Genomic DNA, 14,004 nt, shown 5'->3' on the forward strand with positions numbered 1-14,004 from the left:
AGTATTTCATGTTCATCTAATGAGGGCTGAGAGTTAAATTTGTTGTAAACATCAGGGAGGCTCAAAAGTGCAACTTTTACTACCACATAAAAGTGTTCCCCAGTCTAAACTGTCCCAGATCTGAATTTCTGTCTGTTTACTCCTTTAACTAGCTTTTCTTGGAAGTACTGATGTTTTTGTTTTTCTTTTTAATTAGGCTTCTCTAACCTTGAAAAGGCATGAGCAGGCCCTGAGACAATGAACAACCAAAGAAGTAGGAGGAAAATGAAGAGAAAGGCTGGGCGCTGTGGCTCACCCCTGTAATTCTAGCACTTGGGAAGGCTGCAGTGGGCAGATTACTTTCAACATGGTGAAACCTCATCTCTACAAAAAATACAAAAATTAGCTGGGTGTGGTGGTGCGCACCTGTAGTCCAAGCTACTCGGGAAGCTGAGGTGGAAGGATGACTTGAACCTTTGGAGGCAGAGGTTGCAGTGAGGTGAGATTGCATCACTGCACTCGTACCTGAGCAACAGAGAGTCTGTTTCAAAAAGAAAGAGAAGACAACACAACAACAAACCTAAGAAAAAGTGGATTTTCTGCTAAGTGAGGGATAAAAGGAGTGATTAACTCCAGTCCAGTGCTGATGGGTGTCAGCCTGCAATGAGGACTGAGAAGCTGCCACTGACTTAGGAACATGGAGGTCATTTCAGTGGAGGGCTAAAGACAGCATAGCTGGTGTGGATTTAAGGAAGCGAAGGAGAAAACTTGTAGGCAGGAAGCATTGGTAAGTTCATTTAGAAATTTTGCAGTAAGGAGAAGCAGAGAAATGGAGCAATGAATGCAAGGAGAAAAGCCACCTAAGGTTTTTAATTTTTCTTTAATAGAAAATAATTTTGAACAGTAATATTAATGTTTCCTTCACTGAAAATTTATGATTCAAGGAAGAGAGAGGGAAAGTCATTGGCATCACATCTCCAAGTAGGTGGGATGACATAGACTTCAAGAGGATGGTTTGGCCTTCGTAGGATCACAGAAAGTTTCTTGGTGGGAGGGAAGGCTGAATATGTGGTAGTTAGATTTTTGATGGGAGATTTCAGAAGGAACCTTATGATTGCTTCTATTTCCTCCATGAAATAGGAAGCAATGCTCTTGGCTATTTTATATAAAGCCTTTGTACACAAAGTATACATCCCCTTCATGCCGTTCTAATACAACTACTGGCAGTGTCCAGACATTGCCCCCAACATGTACTTCACTTTCTGTAATAATTTCTTTCTCAGTTGATTTCTTCACTTTTTAAGATATATATAATTTTGGCTTCAAGCTCAATCTAGTACTCCCCAAATTAGGAAAAGCTTGCAGAATACACCTGAAAGTGATGAACTAGTGTGTGTGTGTATATTTATTTCCCTCAACTATTTTCCAAAGGACTTTGAGAAGTGTTGCTCCAAAAGGCACACACATAATAGGCTTGAGCAGATGCCTCTGGTGCACTGCCTCAGTCTCCTGGGCCCTTCTCTCAGTTCAACCACAGCAGCAGAGATTCTTCAAGAGTTCAGACTTGCCTTAGCATCCTTGTGTCATCTTCCTTCAGAATGGCAAGGCTGTTCTGAAGCCTAGCCTGCAGCAAGAATAGCCCAGGAGCCCTAATCAATGCAGAACAAGGACCAATGAATGATTTAAGTCTTCTTTACATGAGAATTTGATTCACTGGATAAAACTTACCTTCGATCTTGTCCTTAAGGGGCAATTCCAGACAGCATGCTGTACACGTCTTAGGAAGACCTAACCAAACTGAGCACCCACTACCCTTGTCCCCCACAAGTGACTTTCCTAACAGACAATCTGAGCCCTAATACTTGACTATTTAAATAAAAAGAATACTTAAAACCACAGAAGGCGTTGTAAAAGAAGATAAAATACATCTCAGCTAATAGAGATAACAATATTTAGAAACTAAATTTTAATCTGAAACTTGCTGGTAGCCAAAGCTCATAGGAAAAAAAAAAAGAAAGATGGACAAATGTCTACTATTATCTTACAAAAAGGAGCATACTGATTTGTTTGGAGAAATTCATTTACCTCTTGGGAAAAAATTATAATATAAAGAAAAGACAAACATGGATAAGATATTATAGTACCTTCAAATGAAACATTGTAGTGGAGCAGTCATATTTATCACACTTCTCTGTCAGAAAAGCTGAGATCTTAAGGTGGTTCATGCACAATTCAGTTTATGTCATCAAGGATATATAATTCATCTTAAGTTTATCATCTGCATGCTTCTGGTCATCCCAAAATTTAAAAAATTATGCTGTACTATGATATTGCTATCCAAAACCCTGATGCCTTTTTAAAAAGGTAGAATATGAAAATCTAAATCTGGTTAAATATTTTCTCTTGTTGTATAGACCTTAAAATAAGCCAATAATGCTTTGATTTGATTTGTAATTAGGCTGGCAAACTTCTCTCCCCTTAGAAATAGATGCATAGTTTAGATTTCTAAGGCCAAGAAAAGGCAAACATGTCACACCTAAAACAACAGTGTCCTTTAGGTTTACAAAAAGATGTTGGCTGAGATAAGAATGCCTTGACTAGTTCAAAAATATGGTTTTTGTCCTATTGCTTATAGCCAGCATTACACAACAAGAGTAACCAAGCTACTGTCTGATTTTCTATGTAGCTGATGAGTCTACAAATAGTAATTTTATGAAAGATTACAAGCAGAAACTTCTACCAGTGCATTCTGCCTAGTTTGTGGAGTGAAGTTTTGTGTGTGTGTGTGTGTGTGTGTGTTTTTTCCCTGAGGAGTCCAAGACCTATTTGTAATACCAGTTCAGGGCCTCCAGTGTATGTTATTTCTTGTATTCAGCTAGTGTTCCACCAGAGAAACAGAACCTGTAGGAAACATATATTAAGACATTGGAGGCTAAATCCAAAATCTACAGGTCAGTTATCAGGAAGGGCAGGGTGGAACTTTCAGACACCAAGTGAAGCTGCTTCTCAGAAGTGGAATTTCTTCTTTTTCAGGGAAGCCTCAGCTCTACTCAAAGCTATCCAAATGACTGAAGCAGATCCACTCAGATTATACGGAATAGTCTTCCTTATGAAGGTCAACTAATAATAGTTTATTCACATATACAAAGTATTTTCACAGCTACAACTATGATAGTGTTTGACTGAGTAACAGGACTGTGGCCTAGCCACATTGATATATAAAGCTGGCCCTCACACCCTGAAAGAAGAATCATAAACTCTCAGACTGTAGCAACACAGAAGCAGTCTTGCAAAGTTTGTTTGGATAAAAGCAAGTGAGAAAAAAAGAATTGTGAAAACCCTCTTGGCAGTCTCTTTCTGAAGAAGTACTTTGTGTTTAATATAGTCTCTTCAAGTATAGCACTAATCTACCTTAAATATCCAAATGATTGTTTCAAAATGTCTCAGGGTCTTCAGGGATTTATGACTGAATTGGACATTTTCTCCGTAGAATCTCCATAGACATTCTGATTTCTCAGGAGATCTTTGGTGAACTGACTGAATATCCTTGGATAAATGTCAAAAAGATGAAAAAATTCCCCGCCAGAGAAATTGACAGTAACAACTATTACCACGGTCGCAGAGACGTTTGCATTTGCCGAATTTCCAGGACATGCACTAGGAATACCGCTCATGCCACGTGGTACATGTACTAATAACACTGGGATGCCTGTGCCAAAAACTAGTTGCTGACAGTGTGACACTGGCCCATGTAAAGATGATCTGACACCCTGAGAGCTCACTAGCTAGATTTCTAAAGCAACTTTTTACCATGTTGTATCCTTACCCTTGAGGTTCTTTATGCCAGTTTAGAAGTTTGACTTGCATTCCTAAAATAATGGATTTATCTGGGAAAGTTATGTGGTCCAGCAATCATAAATATTTTTAAAAGAAAATGAGAATGGCTGGGCTGTGTTATATGATCACTGTTTAATAGGATGTTAGCTGTGCAGGTTCTTGGCTGTTGCATTGTTTTGTTGGTTATAGTAACTAAATCTGGGGAACAGACTGCTGAGGAATAAAATTACATGGGGGATAAGAACAGAGTTGATATTGCACAGCTTGTCTTGAAAATCTCTCATGGGTATGGAGAACCAAAACATTTGGGAAAAAAAAATAGAAGGACTTACAAGAATTACAAATTGCCTGTGAGAAATGTGAGTAGAGAATACAGTCTATTGTTATAGACTCATCTTTTGCCTTTAGCTGGCCTTTGTGTGTTACAAAAACTCAGTTGGTGGTAACGTGAATCAGTTCATTACCATGATTTGTTTTCCCTCCCTGCCATTTTTTGAGGGTATGAGGATTACGCCTTTGAAAATTCCCATATTTCATTCCTGGCTTTTTCAGTAGCTTTGTTTTTATTACAAATGTTACAGGTATAAAAAACTGCTGCTCATGCAGAATAAGAAGATATGTGGTGTCAATATCATTGACTCATTATCAATCTATATTCATAGGTGAGTTGTGTGTGGGATTTCAAACTGTACAGACATTCTAAATATCTTCCTGCATTAACTTTTAAAATAACTACAGTTGTGAAGCTAAGGAAATAACGGAAGTTCTAAATTAAAAGTTGGACCTAACATTGTACTTTTAAATGTATTATCCCTTCAGGTAGGCATTACAAGAAACTAACTACACATTTATATGATGAAGTTGTTATCATATTCCTGGAAATTTACTTGTTTGAATTCTCTTCAGAGCCTGCATTAAAAATTTTCACATATTTTTCAAGAGAGAAATGAAATATGTATAAAATTTGGAGTCAAGTTTAAAGCATAGTTACCAAGTAAATAATTCCACCTCTAATCAATAAATAATTCTGAAATAGTATGAAGTTGAAGCCATATATGGATATAGATTACTTAACAAATCTTAAAATAATTTTTAAAGAGGATTTTCCAAAAAGTTCCTTGAGCTGTGACATACATATATTTTGCAGAGGCACAACACCAACTTGGTTATCTATCATTGAATATGTTCATTTTAGAAACTGACTTCATATGTGTAAAACTTTTGTTAGGTATGGTAAATTGCTTATACATAAAGTTACCAATATATTATCATTTTACTAGGGAGTCTGATAACATAAATTATTAATAGAAAGTTTTCATGTTCACCCATATCCAGTTTTTCCCTCCTTCTGGAGACATGGCTGGATTTCAATTTTCCATCTGCCTGTAATTAGGCAGGGTCATGTGACTTGTTCTGACCAACAGGTTATAAGGGAAGGTGATACATGTGACTTCTTGGCTGAGATAGTATAAAGCCCATGTATAATTTCAGCCTCTGTTCTTCTGCTGCAACCAAGATGACCACATGTTCTACGAGATGTAGCTAAAAGGTTGTGAAACATATATCAACTCTGAGAAACTATGAAGCATCAAGCCCTATCCATTCTCCTCTTGCTATGTCAATTTAACAACAAATGACTTTTGTTGTGCTTAAGTATCACATGTTTGCGAGTGCTTTTAGCACAGTAAAATGATGGAATCAGACTAATACTGTACATTTTATATATTTTCTTACTTTAGAATTTAAAGAACGTACAGTGTCATTTGATTTTATGGTAAGACCTAATTAACATATTTTTTCCATCCTGCATTGTCCCTCTTTCACTGCTAGTCACTAGTTACCAAGTAAAACACAGGCAGATAACAAAAGTACTGGGGTGAGTATTCAAAGGGACTCATTATTATGGTTGAGTAGGGAAAGCAATCTTCAAGAATCCCCCAAATATATAAAGTTCTCTATTCTACTTGACTGATGCAGAATTAGATTATTCTTTAAGAGTCTTTCTAATAAGGAATTGGTTTTCTAAACCTTAGCTTAAATTTAATATTTAGGGAATATCTTATCTCGTAGAAGATAATGTCAAATACTGAAAACAATTTTTACTAACGCAAAGAACATCAGCATGCTGAGATAAGAACCCTGTCAATATGGAGAGAAGAGATAACTTTTGATGGAAGGTATCATTTAGGAAAGATCTTGAATATATTCTGGTCCTGTTCCAGATGGGCATTCCTGTGTGGAAACTGACACTCTGCAAACAACATGTGTCATAAGAAATCAATTCTTTGCAGAAGAAAAGGGGCCTAAAAAGGAACTAAAGAAGTAAGAGATATAAGGGAAGGAGCCCATATGCATCTATTTCATATTTTTTTGAGATTTGGGTCACTATTTGTACTGACTTTGATTCTGTTCTTCTGTTTTTCTTTATCTCTAGCCTCCTAGACTACTTACCAAGCATTCTTAAGAAGCACTTACATGTTTAATTTAGTGACGATGCTAATGAAGATTCATCATACATGCTAATAATTACAGCCACACTTTTAAATCCCTTTTTGGAGATTTTTGTTTTCCAATTCATCTCATGCTAGTCACAACTTGAAAATGACCAGATTAGGAACACGTTGAACCTAATAAAATTTGTGAAAAATTTCCATTATTTCTTCAGTGGTCATGCTAACCTTCTTCCTCCAGTTGAAGAGAGGTATTAGAATTTATGAGATTGTCTTAATTTATTGAAAGTGTTTTCTTAAAAACCAAATTGCAAGTATTGGCTGTATAATGACCAAACCAAAAGAGGTTATAATTATTGAATATATTGTCATAAAATACACTCATAAGACAGTCTGGAAAAGTACTGCTTCTATTTTTTGAAGCACACTATTTGATCAAAAGTAAAACTTTCATTGTCTTAGTGGGGCTGTTTTTCTTTTAAAAGAAACAACCTTCATACATTGCAACCACTGGTTAGAGAAATGAAGCAATTTAAGTAATACTAAAGGAGCAACATTAAAATAATTAGTAATACTAAAACATGAACATTAATATAATTAGTCATGATAGTGAGAATGAGTCAAAGACTTCAGCAAAAGGCACATACCCAGTGAATATTTTATTACTTAAAGTAAACACATAGGTTTGTTCAAATAAATACAAGTGAGTTCCTGGATGTTGTAGAGAGACTTGGGTACCATTTTTGGGAAACCCAGACTAAGCTGTAATACCTTTGGCTATCTAAACATAATGAGAGGGTAACATTCCAAACTCAGTCATGCCAGAAACAAAGTGAGATAGAAAATAAAGCAATTTCCAGTACTTTTATTTTCAGTTACAGTTTCAGGGTCATCTTTGGGAAATCTGTAGCGTCATGTACGAGAAGGTTGTGCAGTGTTCATAAGTAATCCATTCACAAGCTCCTTGAAAGGTTCTGATTTGTTTCACCATCCCTGAACGCCATTGTCAAACTCAAGGTTATACTACAGTAGAGAAAGATGAGATACTCTCCCTTTGTATTAGCTCACTAGGGTTGCTGTAACAAAATACAACAGACTGGGTGGCTTAAACAACAGAGGTTTGTTTTATCACCACTCTGGAGGTTGGAAGTCTAAGTTCAAGGGCCAGCAGGTTAGGTTGATCCTGAGGTAATTCTCATCAGTTTGCATGCAGTCGTCTTCTCTTTGGGTCCTCAAGTAGACTTCTCTCTGTGAGTGCACAGACCTTCTGTCTCTTTCTCTTCTTATAAAGATATCAGGTATGTTAAATTAAGGCCAACCTATGTGACCTCATTTTCCATTAATTACCTCTTCAAAGTCCCTATTTCCAACTACAGTCACATTCTAAGGTACTCGGGGATTAAGGCTTCAACCTTGGAATTCTGAAAGTGGATACAATTCAACCTGTAACCACCATACAGATGTTATGTTAACAGCAAATATTTTCAGGGTAAGAAACCAGGGAGCAAGGATTTAGGAGGCTCATAAGGAATAATTTGCTGGAGTGGGCCCATACTAGCTTGAAAGAGCTAATTGTAATATATTCAGGAATTTTGTAAGCTGTTTGTTTAAAACAGTCAGTATTAAAAATTAAATTAATATATAGTTACAATTAAATGACATATGAAAAATAAAATTAATGCCCATCATTCCTAATTGTTTACTGTATTTTACTATTTTCTATGCTCTTGAAGTTTTACCTCCATTGTATTTGTATGGTGGAATTACTGTGTAATGATATGCTAGTTTGCATCTCTTTCCAACTTTGCTGACATCATGTTGGTAGCCTGAAATCAGACATTGTGAGAGTATTGCTCTAAATCAAGACTGTCTTTTTTTTCCCCCTGGACATCCAATTGTTAAATATTTAGCACATCACTGATCACAAGGAAAAATATTTATGAAAATTGTGTATTCTGAATAGAAAACAGTTAAATCTGGAAGGGGAAATCTCTTATTTTTATTGTTGTAGATATTGTACAAGGGAGGGATTGAAACATAACCATTAAGATTAAAAAGCACATCAAAATGTGTTCACAATGTATTACATTGAATGAGTCTGAGCATAAACAGCAGAGCTTAGTAGTGAACACCATGAATTTGGGATGGAAATCTTGTTCTGTCATGTATTTAACTTCATTACTTGATCTCTTTCAACCCCAATTTCCTCTTCTCTTTTGGAATGTGGGAATAACACTTAATTCCTGAAGATGTTGAGAAGAATAAATAATGTGATATATGTAAAGTGCTTAGCATATGCCTGGCACATTGCACAATGCCTGAGAATTACCTCCAGTTGGAAGAAAGTGACATTAGTAAAAATCCATATTTATAGGATGCACGATTCAGGAGATCTTTGAGGGTCACAAAAAAAAGCAGGAACTGAAGGTATGGAAAGCATGGATAACAAAGGGAAGCTTAACCACTGAGCACAGAAATAGGTAAATTATTACCTCTTTACCTGCTTATTTGTAAAACAAACAAAAAGCAAACAAAACCCACTATTTTCCTTTGGAGAGACGTTATTCCCTTCTTGCCTATACCCTATGTATATACCTGCAGATGTGAAAGTCTGTTTTCTTTACAGACAGATCTAATCTGTTTCTCAAGCTTTAAGTCAATGATAGCTTCATGAATTTTATGATAGAAATATGTGGAGGCCTTAGAAATATACCTCTTAAATCTAAGACTGTGCAGAATTTAATTAATTCAGGCCCCAACTGCTGCACTTTGAAATCCATCAGTGCATTTGTGCAGAAGACATGCTTCCAAGAGCTTCTCTCAGCCAATGGCTAAGCTAGGCAGGAATACTAAAGGGGCTCTTTCCTGGGAGACACAAAACTCAGAAATAAGACTCCTCCTTCTAATGTCTGTAGAACTTCACTGTAATCTAAGGTCCATCCAGCTAGCCATTATTTCTTTTTACTCTCCTTCACAAGCATCAGATCTAAGTCGCCATATAACAGCTCTTTCAGGCTCCTCTGACTCCCTCTGTATTTTCTATTATAGGCATTTCCACTAACAAATCTCTTACATGCCTAATTCTGTCTTGATGTCTACTTCTCAGATGACCCAGACTAATACTAATGGTACCAAGAGTGATCCAAGAAAACGGCTGTAAGATTGAGATTTGGGACTGGCTTATCTACTGCCCAGCAGGTAAAAAGGACACCCTCCTGGTTGGTAGGTGGGAGATGAAGAGTTCCTGGAACACAGTGACAGCTTAACCACCAAAAACCTTGGAGAAATGGCTCCATGGAGGAGAATGACATGGCAAGTAAAATAATGAGAACCTTGGAAACATATGGCGAGAGGGAAGCCTACAAAGACAGGTGAATTGTCTGGTTACTGAGAAGTTGCACTGATAACGTGAAGAAGGAAAATGAGAGACTGAAGGCCTTTAAAAAGCAGTTGATGGCTACATGTAGAACAAAAAGGCCTTAATAAAAGTCGCTTATCATCTACAGTGGAGGATGAAGCCCAGCTGAGTGGCAGGCTGAGGATCTAATTCTTAGAGTCACAGAACTCCAGAGAACTTTAAGTGCTTAGCTAAGGCATTCTATTATGGGAAGATAAGAGTCCTGGTGGGAAAAACACGGGGCCTAAAATATGAGTTGGTGTTATCTGGCCGAATGCCTCTGTGGAGGCTGGCTCTGCAGCTCCTCTGAATCCTCTAGGCTTGCAGATGTGGCCCACTGTTTCCTAGAAAGAACTAGCACTCCAGTTTCTGAATATACAGAAGATGCCACCCCACTGTGAGGCAACAGGTATCTGCTTCAGAAGCCATCCCCACATCCTGTCCTGGCTACCAGGCAAAAAAACTAGTTATATCCCATATAGGAAGAAAGAGATGACACTTCAAATAATTGCAAGAAATTAGCTGGTATGGGCTGGGTGCAGTGACTCATGCCTGTAATCCCAGCATTTTGGGAGGCTGAGGCGGGTGGATCACCTGACGTCAGAAGTTCGGGACCAGCCTGGCCAACATGGTGAAACTCCATTTCTATTAAAAATACAGAAATTAGCTGGGTGTGGTGGTGCATGTCTGTAATCCCAGCTACGCTGGAGGCTGAGGCAGGAGAATTGCTTGAACATGGGAGGCAGAGGTTGTAGTGAGCTGAGATCATGCCATTGCACTCCAGCCTGGGTGACAGAGTGAGACTCGGCCTCAAAAACAAAACAAAACAAAACAAAACAAAACAAAACAGAAATGAGCTAGTATGTACCAGCAGGAATCAGGAGAATATCTCTGTTCTTGACTTCTTGAGAGAGTGCTTGGTAAGACTGGTTAAGCAAGAATGCAGTGACTTGGGATCACTTTCTCAAGACACCCTGGCAAGGACTTCAGATGATAATTTTTCTGCTGAGATGACTCTTAAAAGTTTGGATTAAGTGATTGCCACAATTCAGCAGTAGAAGTGCCTGAGTTGCTTTCGCAGACAGCAGAGGAAGCAATAAGGAGGCTGAAGGAAATGTGTGTGTCGGAATGGATATGTTATATGAAGCCAGAATACCCTACAGATAACTGTGTTCAATGGGAGAAACAAGAGAGACACATTGCTCATCAAAAGCATCAGGAATATGCTTGTAAGAAGGGCACCAGCATCATTAAGTTCAGTAATGACTTTTCTCTGCAAGCCAGGACTACAGTAGGATAGGCATTCACAAAGTTGAAGTGATTAATATCCATGGAGATGCAATCATGAAGTAACAGAGGCCAGGTGGGGTAACCCAGCTGCCAGAATCCAGGAGGCAGCAATGACCATTATGACCATTAATGTGGGATGAACAAGAAGATCTGACCCAAAGGGAGTTGTGAATATGGTTAATAGAATATGGATCTCTGTATAAAATAGAAGGACAGCTCCCATGGATGCTGCTTAACATTGATAACCCAAAAAAGGGCAAGAATGGAAGAGCAGGATGCTGAGCATAACTCCTCCAATAAAATATCAAGATCCCTTGCTCACTGCTAGACTTGAGCAAGCTATTAGATCTGGAATCCATTACTTGAAAAAGTTTCTGCATCCCTGGGAGAGAGGGGCTTGATTTAGTCAACTTGCCAACAAATAGCTGGCTGGTCAGCTGAAGAAAATGTTCTATATCAGAAGCTCTGTGTATGGCTCTGCTGCTGAATATCTGAACATTTAGATGCAGTAGTGCCTGGCTAGGTCTTGGGGCAAGTTAAAAACCCTATCAGCCACTGTGCAGGTGACTTCCATGCCTGTTCTGGAGTGGCCAATGATGGAAGTGGTTAAAGTTAACTGTCAAGCTACCTGTATATTTCTTCTATGATGGATGAACATGTGAGACAAATATCTTCATGCTTCGCATCTACTTTCACATGTAAATGACTTGACTCTACCTGAGACTTCCTTGTGTGTCATCTTCTAGGACTTTTCCTTCCAGGTTCCTGTTCAGATGGACAGGTCACTGGCCATTGTTCAAGAATCTCTATATATTCTCACTTCAGGCCACTTCAACACAAAGTAAATAACAAGGTACATGGCTTTCAGCTCCTTCCATTGGGAAGTTTTTATCTCTATTACCATGGCCACATCTGAAGGGGATATAATTTAGCTGGCATCCATTTATGACTTGTGCCCATGTACCAGACTAGCCCATCATAAACCAAGCCTAGGCTCACTTTTTGAAAATATTTCATGGTCATGTAAGTCTTATAAATGTTTGCTTTTCCATTTCCTCCAAGAAGTAGATTCTGAGATGGATTAAATATACAAGGATGATATTACACAGAAATTATCCAAGTAGGATAAAATGGGAGGGAGCCAGAGAAGTCTAGAAGAACCATCAGACAGAGATGCAAGATTGACCCTGGGTGAAAAAGAGATGGAGAGAAGGTTGCGTGAAAGGATTTTAGACTTCTGTGCAGTCTAAGGAAGATTTGACAAGGTGCTTGAGGGATCCTCAAGCCAAAGCTGTCCATCAACAGTACCACGTTGTCCAAGAATGAGCGCTACAGCATTCCTGTTATACTCAGTCACTGGCCAGGAACAGTCTGTGAAAACCGTGGCTTCTGTTCTAACACAGTTATGGATTTGGGAGCCAGCCTCTGAGGTCCTTGCTCAGTTATGTTCCCCATAGTTGGAGGTCTAGGTACATGCTCTTGACCACCAAACCGGGTATAAAAGTCTTTAGTTTAAGGTTTACTAAAAATGTAAGTCAGTCTTGGTTTTAGGACTCCTCATAACCTTCAACATGCTATTAATAATTAGGAGTTTTCAAGAGGGGTTGTCACATTTTCCCAAATTTACTGGACATCATATTTCTTTGGAGATTTTCTACAATTTAAACTTTTGAGAAATATTGCTATAAGTGGCCTTAAAGATGAGATAATATATTCTCTTCAACAAATAAAAAAAGATAGCATCAAGATGTTTATGAAGATCAGAATTAGAAGTCAGTAACCAAAATGAATAAGTACATGAAAATAAGCCTTTGAACCCAAATGAATTATTCCCCAAAGAACTAAAACCAAACCAAACCTACATACAAACAAACAAAATGGATCCGTTTTAAACTGCTATTATTAAAACTCCATACCAGGATTTAGTTGATTAAACATTTTCAAATTGGAGAACAATGTATTAATGTGGGAAAAATTAAATGGTCTTACTTAAAAAATATTTTTAAAAGATCATAGCCTCATTATTTTAACTTACATATTATTAAATAAAACATTCTTTCCTTTAGCTCTATAGTTAAAATTATTTTAATAATTATTTGTATGTAAATTCATATGACTAACACTTATTTATCTTAAATGTATTTTCTAAAATCTTCTATATGCTCATCAATTCTATAATTGACTTTTTTCTCAATAGAGAGTATAAATGATTCTTTTCATTCAACTTCTGTTTATATTTTATCCATTTATAAATTTGGATAGAATATGCAAACCTTTAAACATTCTTTGAGGGACAAAATGAATGAAATGTCATATGGAAATCATTTTATAAAGTATTTTTTATAGGCAGGGCTGTTTCTTCGTTTTGTCTATATCTGTATAACCTAGCACTTGGCAAAAGACTAAACACCAAATTCACTACAAATTAGATTGACAAACAACTTCTGAAGGTTCTTTATAGGAATTTGTAATGTCTCTGTTTTCATGTGTTTATGGATTCTAGCATTCCCAAAAAGTTAAAAGCACATACAATTTGGTTAAATTAAACAATACCTGGTACAAATAAGTTTATTGCTTAATTGTTTTCTCCAAAATTTTATTTTGTTTTTTTTTATGCACTATTAACCACTGGGCTTATTGACAACAACAAAATGACTAAACTTTCTGTTGAAATTAAAGCAAATGTTGGCACCAGCAATGAGAACGGTTATAAGTGATGGCATACTCACCTCTCACAAAATAGAGCTCTTTACAGGATCTCATAGGGAACTCATACTTGCCTGTCAGTTCAGACACATTGCTGAGTTAGTCAATAACACTGTTTTTTAACATATTCATGCTAGCTGCTTAATCTTATCTTAAGTAGAAAATAAAACCCAGGACAGAACTAATTACCACACACATTTTCCAGCATTAAAGTTAAAGTAGACTGTACTCGTGGAAAAAGCACGGAGCTAGGTGAAGTTAGAAAATTGGTAAGTAAGTTCAGGCTACAGTGCCTACAAGCTAGAATGGCTATTTTGACAAGTCAAGTTCAATTTAAAATGGCTA

The sequence above is a fragment of the Papio anubis genome, chromosome 5 (assembly GCF_008728515.1).
Source record: "Papio anubis isolate 15944 chromosome 5, Panubis1.0, whole genome shotgun sequence".
Classification (NCBI taxonomy): domain Eukaryota; kingdom Metazoa; phylum Chordata; class Mammalia; order Primates; family Cercopithecidae; genus Papio; species Papio anubis.